Source organism: Stenella coeruleoalba (genome assembly GCF_951394435.1).
Source record: "Stenella coeruleoalba genome assembly, chromosome: 1".
Lineage (NCBI taxonomy): Eukaryota > Metazoa > Chordata > Mammalia > Artiodactyla > Delphinidae > Stenella > Stenella coeruleoalba.
The window spans coordinates 131,778,081-131,794,482 of NC_137169.1; the positions used below are offsets into that span (position 1 = coordinate 131,778,081).

Sequence of the window (16,402 nt, forward strand, 5' to 3'; positions counted from 1 at the left end):
ATTTTTAATTTACTAGAGCTATACAGTATAGTCCAAACTGAAGACCAATTCTCTTTTATTTTTTTTGTATTTTCTTCCTGACTTTCCTTGTCTTTTATTTTTATTATGTCTTCTTTCCTTACCCCCCTGGCTGTTTTAATATTTCTCATTTTTCTTTTCCTTCTGTGCTTTTTCTATGTCCTCTTGCATTATCTTTCAATGATGAAAGTTTTTTGAAAAACCAGATTAAATGCGCAGCAAGCCTGAGATTCATGCTCCAAAATATTATATCCCTCTTGTCTTTTGTATATAATGCCTAATTTGCTGAAGGTTTATTACTATGAATTGAAAAGGGTACTATTCAAGTAAAGTTGGGGTGGGCTTCCCTGGTGGTGCAGTGGTTGGGAGTCTGCCTGCCGATGTAGGGGATGCAGGTTCGTGCCCCGGTCCGGGAGGATCCCGCGTGCCGCGGAGTGGCTGGGCCTGTGGGCCATGGCCGCTGAGCCTGCGCATCCGGAGCCTGTGCTCCGCAGCGGGAGAGACCGCAGCAGTAGTGGGCCCGCATACCGCAAAAAAATAAAATAAAAAATAAAATAAAAAATAAAGCTGGGGTAATCTGAGACTAAACAACATGAGAAAATGGCGAGAGGGAAAGTGGGGAGACAAAGACAGAGAGAGAGAAGGAGAGAGGCATTTAGGAAGTTAGAATTGTGTTGAGGAAGAACTGAGGGAAAACTATAATAAAATATATGGGATTAATTATAATGCCATTCATATTGTACCTTATGGCCATCTGTTATGGGAAAAAACAATGGAAAATTTCACTTTCTCTCTCAATCTCTCTTTCTCTCTCTGAGTGAGTGTGTGTGTGTGTGTGTGTGTGTGTGTGTGTGTGTGTGTGGCATAAAGGTAAAGACTGTACACTATTTAGGCATAAAGATTTAATTTGAATTTTTATTCAGCTCTTGATTACATGAGCAAAGTACTAACTTCTCTAAGTCTCAACCCTCCTTTCCACAATGAGGACACTAATACTTGCTTCTCAGGTTTTTTTCATAGTATTTAAATAATATATATCTAGGTATTTATTCGGCATAGATCCTGGTGAACACTCAGTTGTGGCAAAAACTGTCAGCAAAATCCATGTTCTCAATTCTCTCAGATCACAGCAAGATCACAATTGCTAGCTGCCTCTGAAGATAAAAGAGCCATGTAGTGGAACTACTGTGAATAGATGTGAGCAAAAGTGATGTACACTATTCTGGCCAATAAATACCTTACAAGTATCATTCTTCCTGCTCTTCCTCCTTCAGCTGGTGATAAAGCTTCACCTTGGAAGCCTGTGTCAATTCTTTCTCTACCCCTCTGAAATGTATGTAAATCTTCTCCCAGCCTTCTTCCAACTTTATGCCTCAGAACATATCTTTCTCAAGGACCTAAGAACCATCTCTTTGAAATATGACGATGGAAAGAGATAACACGCCCATCTCTCAGTCCCTGTGGGCGGGTGGAAGTGTTACTTCCATGGGAGGCCAAGGAGCAAACACAGATGGCCTAATCTCAGAGAAAAACATTCGTAAACTCAGGAATAACTCAAAGTGCTCAGCACATCCCACTGATCAACCTCCCCTCTCCACAAAATCCTCCAATACTTTTTTACTAGCTCACTTCAGTGCTTAAAAACTCTCCAGCCATTTGCCTCAGCAAAGTTGAGTTCAGTCTCTCTCCTTTATGGCAATAGTCTTGAATAAAGTCTTCCTTATGGGTGAACTTTGGTGCAATTTCTACTTTGCCAACCGCAACCATCCACTTTTCATTATTATGTGATAAACAGCATCGATTGGAGTCATTAGAAATATGATTTTTTAAATTTATAAATGTTTAATATTATTTTATCTTGTTTTTAAAATGATGGGAGCCTATGTGTAACTCAGAAACTGGCAACTTGGATTGGGTGATGTAATGAGAAAAGCCTGAAAAGCATAGAGACATAAGCTGCCGCGTGGGTTGAGAGGCAACCGTTGAGAGGTTGAGGCTTTTATAAGAAAATAGATTCCAAGGCTGGAAGGCTGGATAGCCCTGATAAGCTGTGTCAAAACATTAGGTAAAACTCTGGTAACTCTGAATACAGACCAATTGCTTTGGGAGGTAGCAAGAGCTACAATATTATGTGTTTAGTTTGTTTCTTACTCCTTATATTCGGGTATTACAATAAAGATATGAGCTCAGGAAAGAGCTTCTAGTTTGAAAGCAAAAATACAAGTGAATAAAGTCCAAGATTTTGGGATCCTTAAGGGTCAAAAAGTAAATTGCTTCTGTAACTCAAGAATAGGAAATAGAACTGAAACAGCATTTGGTTGAGAAATATTCCTGTGATTTTATGGTTTATCAGAGGAATGTACTCCTCAGGCAGAGCCTATGATTCAAATGGCCTCAACCACAATTTAGCTGAGAAGAAGAAATAAAATGAGAAGAAGAAAAGGAAGGAAAGTAGGAAAGGAGGGAGGGATGGAAGGAAGAGGGAAAAAATCCAAGTGTACCTAAGCTACTGTACCTTATTGGAGTTTGGGTACCAGACATTCTATACCAACATTGGGTGAATCATATGGGCATGCAGATAGGAGCATCAGAAAAGGTTTTCACGTTCTTAAATGCAGTATGGTCTAGGGAAGGGTCCTGGGCTTTTGATCTCAGTTCATGGCCTTGCTATGCTTTGTATCCTTCAGTAATTCACTTTATTGTCTTTGACTCAATTTCACATTTATAATGAACGTTGGAATTGATCCCTTATGCTCCTTTTACCTGATTTTTGTACTTTCAAATACACTCTGATGATAATCACAAGGAATATAACTAAACTCTTAGATAGGAACCCAAATCTTAGGGTCAATTATTTTAATTCAGTTCACTTGAAAATTAAAGGCCCTCTGCTCCCTGGCAGGGCACTTGGGCCAACTGAGAAAGCACACCATCCTACACACCACCTCCAGCTCCTTGAAGAGCTAAGGGAATAAGAATTGCACAGATATGCAGGCATCTAAATAAGCATATTCTACATTATTAAAAAACCTTTAGACTATTTTTAGAGCAGAATGGTAGAGTAAAATATTTTTTCTTTGTTGAAGAAGCCAGTCAGAAGAGTATTTCTTTGTTCATTATAGCTTGATACTTGTATACAGACCTCTGCAATTGATTGGAGCAGTGCAGAATTTTAAAGAGCATCAATCTAGTTCTACTATAGTCGAGTGGCCTAGATATTATTAAGGATATACATACTAATGATGATGAACCAGCTGTCCATGGAAAAGCTGATTTAACAGCATATTCAGTTTTATCATTCTGACAGCTCACATGGGAAAACACACTGTATGCATTCCCTTTCCTTGTGCTACAGTCAAATTAGAATTCCACTTAAAGATAAGGAGCCAATATCATAGCATTTTACTTTCTCATCTTTATGACCTACTTATTTTTAATACTTGCTGTTAAGAGGTGGGCATTCTTCACTGTCAGATGGCAGTGGTTTTATTTCTGTCTACATTTTCTGTTTTAGTGATTTTTTGAAATAAAGATTTCTTCCATCCCAACACACTTTCTTTAACGTATCTGAGACCATCTTGATTTTTTTTTTCCATGTAAACATTCTTTCGTGAGGAGGACCTCTTGTGGCATTTTCTTATTTCTTACTTAGTATGACTTCATTATATTTAAGCCCTAATTTAATAGTGTGTCATTCATTTCTAATTAGTGGTAGATAACTAACTTCTAATTTGAAACAAATAATAGTAATATATGCCTCTGTGTGTCGTATTTTAAATGACAATAATCAAGAATAACATTTTGATCAAAAGAACTAATCATTAATCCAACTTTCTCATGTCCTCTTTGGCAACTGAACTAAAAGGGGACAGAAATTAGCAGACTGCATCAGCGCACAGAGATCGGGGAAAAAGAGAAGTAAACGAAGTTAAGATTTCATGCATCAATTTTCTTTGGAAAATACTATAGCATTAGCACTAGTGTTGCTTATAACAAGGGCCAGATACAGTGAATGTTATGCCGAGCTAGTAATTTCTGAATCATTTGCACTGTTGACTCTTTTTTGTCTACAGGGTACAATGGTCTCAAGTTACCCAGGAGCCTGTATTCCTTTCTCCCGTTCTACAAAGCATCCATGAATCCACACTCTTAACGTCATACGGTACAGATACTGGGTTTACTGGGACAAAACTCCCAGGCAGAGAAGGAGTGGAATACATGTGGTCCCCTAAGTTCTCATTTTACAGCCCAGGCTGGGCATACAAACATCATAGCCAACAATCCTGTACCGGGAGGTCCCTACCCTATAATGGGCTATGTATTTACAGGAACAGATATGGGGGTAGGAAGTGGCAGGGAGTGGGGAAACATTGATAATCCAAGGTAACAATAGAAAATGGCCTTGTTCAAAGGTGGAGTCACGGAACCAATACCTGTTCCAGTAGCTGGAATTAGCCTAGGGTTTTTGTTGAGCTAATTCATCTGCTGAGCCAGCTCTTGGCTCACCTAGCACAGTGGTGAGGAAACCAGCCTCCAAAGCCATCCAAATTGGTCTTCCCAAACCCCCATGAAAAATTTCCTATCTTGTCACCTATTTCTCAGGGTCCTGATGTCCGCTAAAGAAGTCACAAGTCAAGGTTGCCATTGTATTAAAAGGCTGTGAGGTTGTTACCTGACACAGGTAAATGTAATAATCATAATTATAGCACTCATAATGATAATAAAATAAGGTTTATTAAATCTTTCCTCTGTGCCAGGCTCTATGCTAAGCACTTTATAGGCATTAAGTCATTCAATGTAATCCTTGCAAGAATTCCATGAGATAAATATTATTATTAGCCATAAAATGTCTGGATATTAAAAGGTTACATTAGAAAATTGTACCTTCATCAAAAGAATTGAATTTAAAAAACAGAATTTAAACACCATCACATTCTGGATGGGAAAGACATATGAGACAGATCTGTACCTTTTAGTTTTACTCAAATCATAACCAATTTTGATTGCTTTTTACTCCTATGAAAAGGCACAGATCAGCTTGCTTTCCAGAAATATCCTAAAATATCTAGAAATAAAGGTGTGAAGAACAAATTTCTGTGCACTGGAGATTAAACGGAGACAGCAGTCCTCATAAATTAACCGCAGACAATTTAAGCAGATACCCTCTGTAGGGAAAGCACAAAACAATATAAATTAAGCATTCTCTTCAATTTCTAGAAGCTCTACCTTCTGAAAATATATACTTCATGCATCTATCAGGTCACTCTGGGAAATGGGGAGGAAGGGCCATTTTTATACTAATCCGTCAAAGAATATTTACATTGCAGCCAACTGCTGTTCCTTAAATGTGCACAATTGCTGCAAAAGCCTAAATGTCTTATGAGTTATTAAAGCAACCAGACTGAGTTGGAACATTGGCATTTTTTAAAGTAGACTGTAAAAAATTATCATTCAATTCCCTTTACCCTTTTCTGCCTACCATTAGTTCCTCATTTAACAACCTGAGGTCTCTCTAATAGGCCTTTGATTCCTGTATTCTTTTGCCACTTTTGCAGTAACTGCTTTGGAATCTTGAAGCTGAGAGCAGTCACCCCCATTTGCCCTTCTCTTATCCAGCAACAGATCACTACTTAATCCCCATCTATTTTTAAAGGAGTTCTCAAAGATGTTTTAGGCGGAAAAAAAGAATACTAAACACTCTAATTGCCCTAAAAGTGCTGTTTCTATTGTCAGTTTCACCTTAGAAGTAGAGGAGAGACCTTAAAGGCTTGGGTTGAGATAGATACTGCCTCGTGAACGGCTGTTCAGCAAATGCCCTGGTTTTCCTAAGTACACAAAACAGTAAGGTCGTGCACAGCAGATAGCATGAGTTAAGAACTGAAACCCTGGTACTTTATGCTCCTCTCTAAACCCCCAATTCAAAGAAACACATAAAATCTGTGATACAGACCTATGCAGGCTGCAAAGCATCTTTTTGTTTTGTTTTGTTCTGTTGGCACTAGGAGGTGTTCTTTTCGCTGCCTAGTTTCATTTATTCTCTGTGCTTCAGGGAACAGGACTCCTCCCAGATGCTTTGGAAAACGATGCCCTAGTTTAATAGATGTCACAAACACATAGGAACTTTCATGATGTTGTGACTAAATTTTTCTTAATTGCATACCATTATTCCTAATTATGTTTACGGGTATGGTGCTAAGTAATTATGCTCCTTTCTTCCTGTTAACACCCTTCAGATACTAGCAGCAGTTATGTCCCTCATTAATTTTAACTGAGAAGGCTATGTATATTTAATTTTGTATTATTTTCCAGATTTGTGTCCAATGTTCTTCTTCTTCCAAGATGTTTGGCTCCCCTACACACAGAGTGCTTCTGTATCTTTGAGAGAAGATAGTTTTCTCACCTTCTGATCCCTTTGGCCCCAATCTGAAGAGCAACTGACATTTCATTTGTCACTTTTTTACATGATCTCTAGCAAAATCCTACCTTCGTCTTCACAGTCTTGCTAGAATCCATCCTCGCCTCCCCTCCCCTGCAACTAGACCGTCTGAACAACCTGCCTTAGTCTGTCTGGGATGCTCTAACAAAACACCATAGACTGGGCGGCTTATGAACAACAGAAATTCCTTTCTCACGATTCTGGAGGCTGGAAGTCCAAGACCGAAGGCCTCGGGCAGATTGGTGTCCAGTGAGAAGCTGCTTTCTGATTCACAGATGGCTCTTCTCACTGTGCCCACCTAGCAGATGAACGCGGGAGCTATCAGGGGTCTCTTGTATAAGGGCACTAATCCCATTCATGACCCAATCGCCTCCCAAAGACCCCACCCACCTCCTCATACCATCATACTGGCGATGAGGCTCCAACCTATGAACTGGGGGTGGGGGGGTGACACAAAGTGAGCCTATAGCACATCCTTTTCAGAAAACTGCCCTCCTAAACTCTTGACCTCTCTCTACCTGCGTATCATGATGCTCCAGGTCCTCTCAGCTCTCCTACCTTTAGTTCCAACTCAAAGTGCAGATGCAGCCACCTCTTAGGGCGTGGCTTCCGACCACCTCGAGGCAAGTGTAGTCCAAGAGTGCTGGTCTCATGCCCAAGCTTCTCGCCTCTCACCTCCAGCTCAAGGCTTCTTTGTTGGTGCCCAAGCGAAGAGGCTACAGGAACCCTGCTCTTTGTACATGATGCAGAGGTGGAGGGTACATGAATCGGTGCTTCACAGGGTAACACCTAGCCCTGAGGGGCCAGAGCCTGCAAATAACTCCTCTCCCTTCCTTGCTCCACGCAAGTCCCCAGCCTCTTGGGCTGAAAAGCAAGTTGTCTCACTCAGGGCAGTCCCTCTCAGTAACACACCTTTGCCTGGCTCCCCTGTCACTCACCCTGGCTTCCCTGATCGAACCCCTTAGGAAATATCAGCATAGAAGCCTTTGCTTCAGGCTCCACTTTCAGGTGAGCCCAGGCTAAGGCAAGTAATCTGCCATCCTTCACAAAATTACTCCAGTAAAAAAGAATCAGTTATTCAATTGCCCCCCTCCCTGTATTTTATATCTTTCTTTAGTCAATTCATTCAAAAATATTGAAAAATATGGAATGTCAAAGGGAAACATCAATTGAAAATGGCAAAGAGAACACTAAGAAGAAAAAGGAGACAGGGAGGGAGATGAAATTCATGGCGCAACTTTGTACTAGGTACAGTTCATTTGTTATCTTGTTTAGTTCTCACAGCAATTCTATGAAATAGATATGGATATTGGTCTTTTGGCCACATGCTTAGAAAGTTTAAATATTGAGTGTGTGGCAGACTCACTCCCTTCTCTTTGTGAAGATAGGTTTTTAATACAAAAGACTTACAATTTGTGTTAGTTATCTTTGCTGCATAAGAAAAACATCCCAAAACTTAGTGGGTTAAAACACACATTTATAATCTCACAGCTTTTATGGGTCAGGATCTTAGCATAGCACAGCTGTGCTGTTGCAGAATCACTCAGTAAAGATATCAACTAGGCTGCAGTCATCTTAAGGCTCCATCAGGGAAGGATTTGCTTCTACATCCTGGTCATTGGCACAATTCGATTCAGTTCGCAATGTGCTGTTGAATTGAGGGCCTCAGTTCCTCACTGACCGCTGGCCAGTAGCTGCGATTAGGTCCTTGCTATGTCAGCCCCTCCAACACATCAGCTTGTTTACCAATGTATGCGAGCTGAGGAGGCAATAGGAGAGCATGCTTGCAAGATGGAAGTGACCGTCTTCTGCAGTTTAAACATGGAAGTGACATCCAGCAATGCCACTGCATTCTACTGGCTAGAAGCAAGTTATTCAAGAGGAGGGATTACACAAGGTCATGAATACCTAGGAAGGCAGGAGACATTGGAGCCATCTCCAGTACATCTCCAGAAAGGTAGAAGCTTTCCTACCATGCAATTCAATTTGGTAAACAAGACATAAGCTAAAATCTGAGATTGTTCTAAGGTGCAGATTATAGGCTGTAATGCCGCACATGCCTAATAAGTTATAGCCAATTTTTCTGAGTCCGTAACTTCTTCTCTTCCCACCAAACCATGTCACTTTTCTAGAGGCAGAGCATTCCCATTGCTGACAGCTGTTAGAAAAGCTACACAGGAAGGATTAGGTCCTTGACTCCAGCTTGGAAAGTTTGGATTTGATTCAATTTAGGCATTTGGCAATCTCTGTGTATTCTTTGGCTTAAAATTGGTGTATTCTCAATAAACCTATATGGTAGATTGCTTGTAAAAATGGCTGTAAGTCTCCACATCCTTGTTGAAACTATACTCTTTGCAATGTGACTTTGCTGCTCTACCTGTCCAGAGGTGGAGCCTTGAATATGGGCTGGTTTTTGTCTGTTATAGCCAATAAAATGCAAAGGAAGTGACAGCATGCTTGTTCTGAACTAAACCTCAAGCAGCAGATTTCCACACTTCTACTGTCTTTCTTGAAACCCTGACACCTCGATGAGAATAAACCCAAGAACCTACTGAAAAGTGGGAGGCCACATTGAGCAGAGCCAAGTCAGCCAAGCTCCCCAGGCGAACGAAGTATGTTATATGTGATCAAGCCCGGCAAAGATCGACAAGGCGACCTAGCCGACCCTCATCTCAGAGACCTCAGGCCAGTCCAGGTCGCTAGAACAATCTGACCGACTGGTAGAGTCGTAAGAAACAGTAGGTAGTTTTTATTTGAAGCCACTCAACTTGGAGTGATTTATTCTGTAGCAGTATTTAAATGACAGTCAGTAGTTAGTTATAGAGAAGGTCAATTAGGGAAGGAAAAACTGAAGTCAAACCATTATTAGAAAACTAACACTGTGAGGTAATAAGGCCCTGAGTCACAGTAGTAGCAGTCAGGAGGCCATTCCAACGTTCCAAAGTTCAAGAGGCCAGGTTTAATAATATCCCTTGAAATTCTGATCAGATGTCACTGTTTGGCATCTGGTGCCCCTCCCCATACCAGATGTTTGGGGGGACCAGAGCCTTATAACCTAACAGAAAATTTTCCTGAACACAATTCAGAGAGATTATCCGATGCTTAGTCTCACTTTACATTTTTAAAGAGATAATTATAAATACTGAAAACAATAGAATTTTAGAAAAGACATAGAAGCAATTTCAAAGTAAAACCACAAAATTAGACACATTTCTCTCATAATCTGTAGGGAGCCTCCATGATTCATAGGAAGGACACCCTCACTAGGTATGGGACTGGTTTTCTGTGTTTTCATACTGTAAGACTCGCAAATGAAAAAAGAGATACATGTATAATATGTATAACTGAACCACTTTGCTGTATACCTGAAACTAACACAGCATTGGTAATTAAGGATACTCCAATATAAAATAAAAATTTTAAAGAAAGAAAGATGATACTGCCCAACACGCATCTGAAAACCAAAGTGGTCCTAAGACTAGTGCCAAATGTGGAAGCATCATTTAATCCAACAGGTTTTTGTTAAACAGATGATATTCCTCAGTGAATATAACAAGTTTCATTGGCTAGCTCATCTGATCTTGGCTCTAAAGGTTAGTTCTTCCTTATATTTAACCAAAATCCATCTCCTCATGGCTTCCATTCATTGGTTATGGCTCTGCCCCCCAGAATTGGAGCACAATGAATATTCTCTGTGCCAATTTTTCAAATATTTGAAGGCAGCTGGTGCAGGCCTGCAAAGTATTCTCCTTTTAAAGATTAATAACCCACAGCCTCACGTCCTTCCTTATCTCCCATTTGACCCGTTTTCAATCCCCAAAATATACCCGTGGATTCCCCATAAATAAATTCAAATTAAAACTAAGCCAAATAATAAATTTAAATCAACACAAAAGTAAATCAAAAAAGTTTTTAACGTCGTACGTATAACTCAAGGCGATCGTCCAGTTCCTATGGAAATTTAGCCAACTAAAACTCCACATCATTTTAATATGTAGCTTCATCATACCCTCCATTCTCTCATTCTCCCACCTATGTCTGTTCAACTTGTATGATATATAAATATCAGATTTGTATTATGTATTATATACGTATATATATTATTTGTACTGGGGAACTAGATTAGAGGCAGGGCTGGCTTTATACAAATGTACTATGTCTGTGCCTCTGTCTGTGCAATTATACACACACATACACACAAACACACACACACACACACACAAACACACGTATAATCAGGCCCCAAGTGCCAGTTGGCCCACGTTATCAATCTCTCCTTGCTTCTGAGTAATCACAAACTTTCAGGATGCTGAAGTCACTGAATAAATGTTAACAAGTACAAAGACTAAGAAGGAGACTTTATAGAAAGTCTCCAGCATCCTCCAGCCAGGCTGACACCGATTCATGGGTAAGCACTTGCGGGACATTTTAACACCTATTATGAAACCACCTGAGGGGGCTGTCATTCTCCCCATTTATCTCAAACTCGTACTTGACCATGTTATGTTAGAGTTGATATATACCAAGTGTACAACACTTCTGTGACCGATCATCTCTTGTTCAATATGAAAAAGCATTATAATGACAGGTCTTGGTTTTATTCTTTATCTGTAATATAAAAGATAAAACTCCATAAGCTGTTACAGCCATTGCATAACTTTGCATATTAAACTATTTTATTAATAATTGATACCTTAAATTTCTGTTAGATGCTTTACACATATATTTTTAAATGAATTTTTACTAAATTACTAGTCGTATGACTACATAATGATCGTCTTACCTCTCGTTACCCCGTTACATGATTCCAACTACACTGAGAAACTCTGCTGTTGTTAGTATTCCAACCCTGTGTTCACTGGTGTCACTATTTTCAGAATCACACTATCTGTAGATGGGATAGATTTGAGCAGAGAGAGTTCTCTGAGGGACCAGATTAATCACCCACAATCCTGAAGTAAAATAAAAAGCAGAAATGCAAAATGATGGGATGACTTTGTACAAGTTTTAACGTAATGGAAATCAACTCAGATCAGTAGATAGTCACTAAATGCGTACATCTCAAAGCTGTGAGCCAGGAACTGTGGAGAATATAAAATATATAAGTGCTGTTTTGTGAGGAAAGAGAATACATAATCAAGTGAAGAGAGAAAAGAAAGACCAAAATATTTAAATAACAGCACCAGACAATTATAAAAGAGATGTCACAAGGCAGAACATGATTCATTGCCCGATGAATTATTCAGACAATAAATTTTACAAGAGTTTGGGAGAAGGAGGGACCCCTTCAGGCTGGGGAGGGCAGGTCTGGGAAGACAGATGGAAGCTGGGACGGAGGTTAGTTAAATGGGTAGGCTTCAGACAGGGAGAGGGCAAAGGAGAGAGCGCTCTGGGAATGTGGCACAGCCTCTGCAGAAGTATCTGCTGGAATGAATGGAGTGTTAGTCAAACTTTTTTGGAAAGGTTTTTAGAAACTGTCAGAAAGAAAGAGGAACAGTCAGTAAGTTCTTGGAGGAGAGAGTGGCATATTTTTGGAAAGAAGATTGAGAAAGCTATCTGGAGAGAGGTGATGATTTGTGAAATGGCTTGGAATGGGAGCAGGCAGAAAACATGAGCCGTGGTTAAGTAGGTAGTCTTGTCAGCAGTAGAGTTTTCAGTAGCAGAAAATGAGAGCATAGAAAAGAAAACAGAGGCCAAGGATACCTCTGGAATGGCACTGGAAAATGGCAAAGGATTCTTCTATGTTCCACCCTTTGTTCTTTTTTTTTTAATAGATCTTTATTGGAGTATAATTGCTTCAGAATACTGTGTTAGCTTCCGTTGTACAACAAAGTGCATCAGCCCTAGGCATACATACAGCCCCATATCCCCTCCCTCTTGAGCCTCCCAAACCTAGTGGCAGGGCAGGAATAAGGACACAAGACATAGAGAATGGACTTGAGGACACGGTGGGGCGGGGGGAGGGGGAAGCTGAGGCAAAGTCAAAGTAGCATCCTCTGTCTTTTAAAAATCAATGCAGAAATAAAGATGGAACAGGGGTTTCATAATTCCTTCCTCATCTGGTTATTTAGGTTATAGTTATAGACACATAAGACTGCAGAGACGAACACTTGTGTGTCTAATATTATGGATTCACCACATAGGAAACCAGTTAGTAAAAAGTCTGTGAACCCAGGCCAGCAAGATTTCCCCTACCCCGATCATGCAGGAAGCAGACATGGGTATGAGAGAAGGATTTAAAATCAGTCACTGAAAGTGGCAGGGCCAGAATAGGATGCCAAACCTACAGCAAAGCCAAGAAGGACACTAAAGCTGGGGAAACTATTGAACAACAAAAGCGCACAGGTGTTCCAAAGAAAAACCTGGCCGAGGTGCTGTGGTCAACAGCTGGCTTTTATGTTGCCACAGTGGAGGACAGGGTTGCCAACATGGTGATCTGACTCTCTGACATTTGAATTCAGGTGATGCTATACTGCACAGGGTCCGTCCACAGCTCACCTCAGCAACCTATGTGACCTCTAACTCTAGCCACATAGCTTCACTCATGTTGCCTGGGCCATCCTGCCATGCTTACCCCAGCGCTTACTCTGAGGCCATGTTGCTTCTTCCTTTTTCTGATTTTCCATGTGCTGTGAATCCTTTCAGATCTAATCCAGACTTTCTTCTAACTGCTTTACCCTACAGTGAATTCCACTTTCTTAGCACAACTTGTGTCCATACCACAAATGCAGCATATATCCTAGGGCACCTTATATTCTCATTAACCATTTGGTTATATGTGTGTGTGTGTATATATATATATATATATACACACACACACATTTATATGTAACATGCATATATATATATATATATATATATATATATAAAAAACCTGTTTTTTAGGTTTTAAACCTCCTATAAGTATTATATTTTAACTCTTTGCATATATGTATAGCATCTAACAAAATGTCTTTTCTCATACATATACACACAGTAGTCTACATGTAATAATGCATTATATACATATATATATATATATGCACAGGCACACACACACACACACAAAAACATATCACTTTTCATATGTAGTCACTGCAAAAATCTCTGTGAAAATGTCTTGTGCAGGAGAATCTGTTTTAAAGCTAATGTGTATATTTAAGAAGATTTTTTCCTTCCCCTCATTTCAGCAGTTCAATCACGAACAATTATTTATATAGTGAGGCAGGTCATCCACAATTAAGTGTCCATGGCAGCCCTTCCTTTTACCAAATGTCTTCTAAAATGGCACTCTTGTTGGTCTTTGCTAAGATACTCCACAAACACATTTTAGCTGCTAGTTTCCAGCTAGGAAAATAGGCAGGCTTTCAATCAGGATTCTTAAAAGAATGTCTCCCACTGATGTGTAAATTACTGGAGAAGACAATAACAATTAAATTCCCCAGAGTGTACAGAAGTTACTAGTAGAAGAATGACTTCAAATTCCTGGTAAAATAATTTGTTTGAAAAACTCCATAGACCAAAAGCATAGATGACATGGATGGTCCATTTCTAATAATGAGGTCTATATTACATATTTTTCACAATATGTGCATATACACATTTTCCCAGGATGCTTCTTTTTCTAAATCAACAGAAAACAAGCATGAAAATTAAAACAAATGAAGGGCCTTGTGTTAAAGTTGATATGACAAAAAAGAGGCATAGCAATGTTCTGACGTAGAGTAGGCTTGAGATTTCTGTCATCTTTGATATAAAATAGATGAAATACTTTCAACCACAATGCCAGAAAAACTATCACTTATTTAAAAGAATATGTTTCTTCATCCATAAAACACTAAAGGAAGCTGATTATTTAAATGGTAGAACTAATGTAACTATTATGTAAATGTTACATCTAAGCATGTAAATTATAACCAAACTAGTAAAATTAGATTTTTTTTTTATATTTGTGGAAAATTGAAGCAGTATAGTACCTGGAGAAATCCTAAGTGTGATGATAACAAAAATAAATGTCTATTGTTGAAAACTTATTTTATGATAAAACTTATTTTATGGTAACGGACAATATAGTTTTCAAAATATGTAACAACTGCATTTTTAGGTACAAAAGACAATTTTTAATTAAAAATTAGGCTACTTTTCACTATATAGAGTATGTTAAAACAAAAGATGATTACTGTAATTGTTCAAAATATAATTACATAGAGAGGTATTAAATCAAAGAGATTTAAATTGACAATCATAGATTCTGACAGACAAATGACTATCCCACAGTAGTTCTTCATTTTCCTATTTGTAAAGTTATGATAAAATGTTCGCTTTTCCTCCTGTTGGGAGTTTTGTAAGAATCAGATGAAATAATTTAGAAAGAGCATTTTTATACATGCAATGTATTTATTTTTATAATTAATAATTTGACTACATTTCAGTCAGTTTGTTGACATATGATAAAGCAAAAGTCTTCCCACCCCTGTTCCTCTCTATCTTTTTCTCTTTTCCCTGGAAATAATATTTTTTTCTTTCAGTGATCAATATCCTTGGCCCTGGGGGTATGATGGTAAGTGATACAGAGGCTCTATTTTAAAGACCTCCCAAACTGTTAGGAAATACAGAGACAGCAAGCTAGTCAACAAAGTGTATGCCCTCCTTTGCATAGTGGGGCTCTGTCACTCGGAGGGAGCTGCATAGTAGGAAACTGCATGTCCCCACCCCTCGTACCTTCAGACTTGGCCCAGTGCAGGGACTAGCTAGTGGTCAAATTTAAGGATGCTTGCAAGTGCTGACCCTACACTGCTGAAATCCAGGCATCAAGCACTGCCTTAAATTTTGTGCCTTAGGTGACTTGCTTGCCTCACATGTGGTCAGTTCCCACAAACAGAAAGTGAGCAGAAGTCTCCTGTGTTTCTTCCTGACTGGGGTATGTAAGACGTTGGTGCGTCTTCACCACTGTCTATATAGTAAGCGTATGCTTAACTCCTAAGAAATTGCCAAGCGGTTTTCCACAGTGGCTGGACCACTTTACATCCCCACCAGCAGTGTAATAAAGTGCCAGGATCTCCACATCTTCATCAACACTTGCTATGGTCATTGTAATTTAGCCACGCTGATGGGCGTGCAGTGGTATCGAATGTGACTTTAATTTGCATTTCCCTAAGGACTAATGATGTTGACACTCCTTTCACATGATTTTCAAAGCCATCGATTTGGCCGTCATTAGTGACTTGTTTGTTATCAGTAGTTTGAAAATTATCTTTGCTACTTCTAGGAAGCCTTTTTTGTGTTTTAATTTTTTTTTAATTCTTCATTTTTAGGTTTGATTCCCATATCCCTTCCAGGAGGACTGCTTTGCTAAGGGCTTTCTCTATCTTGAATACTCTGCTCTTTTTTTTTTTTTGTCTCTCTAATTACTGGGCTCCTTGTGATTTTATTTTGTCTGATCATTAAGTTTTAAGTCTGGCTTCTGGAGGCCTCTAGGCAGTAGCATCCAGGTGAGAAGGGTGCAGTGGGGGCTCCATCCTTGGGGCCTGCACATATGGCAGCAGGCAAAATGCCACTCTCCTGGCAAAGCACCAAAAGGAAGACACTTTTGTCCACAAGTCACTTTGAACTTTCCTAAACCTTATGGCAGAGAGACTCTGCATCCATTTAGTGCCACCTCACATTCTAAAGCAAGAGAGAGCAGACACACTGTCCCATTTAGACCACCTGTGAGTCCATCTTTTCTTTCATCACTAATATTGTACACTTTTCATCACTCTCTTGTTCTCTAAGTCACGATTTCAAGGATTTTTTAGGTTAAAAATTAACCAGTTCTGGGCTTCCCTGGTGGCGCAGTGGTTGGGGCCCTGCGCCACCAGGGAAGCCCAGAACTGGCAGATAACTCTCCAGAATGACTCCGCCTGCTGATGCGGGAGGCGCGGGTTTGTGCCCCGGTCCGGGAAGATCCCACATGTCACAGAGTGGCTG

General features: G+C 39.6%; 2 long non-coding RNA genes across 4 annotated transcripts in view; both read right to left on the reverse strand.

Annotated features, from left to right (window-relative positions):
- The window catches only part of LOC307182570, a 57,015-nt gene extending 45,122 nt beyond the window's left edge, over nucleotides 1–11,893 (reverse strand). The window contains exons 1-3 of one of the 2 annotated variants that reach the window (XR_013827205.1): nucleotides 11,238–11,893; nucleotides 10,947–11,062; nucleotides 5,146–10,188 (exon numbers count right to left, since the gene is read on the reverse strand). This is a non-coding gene — a long non-coding RNA (uncharacterized lncRNA). Of the gene's footprint in view, nucleotides 1–5,145; nucleotides 10,189–10,946; nucleotides 11,063–11,237 lie in introns of those variants that run through there. The other variant, XR_013827204.1, reaches the window with a different exon arrangement.
- The window catches only part of LOC307182557, a 585,550-nt gene that overhangs the window by 129,779 nt on the left and 439,369 nt on the right, over nucleotides 1–16,402 (reverse strand). The window lies entirely within an intron of this gene.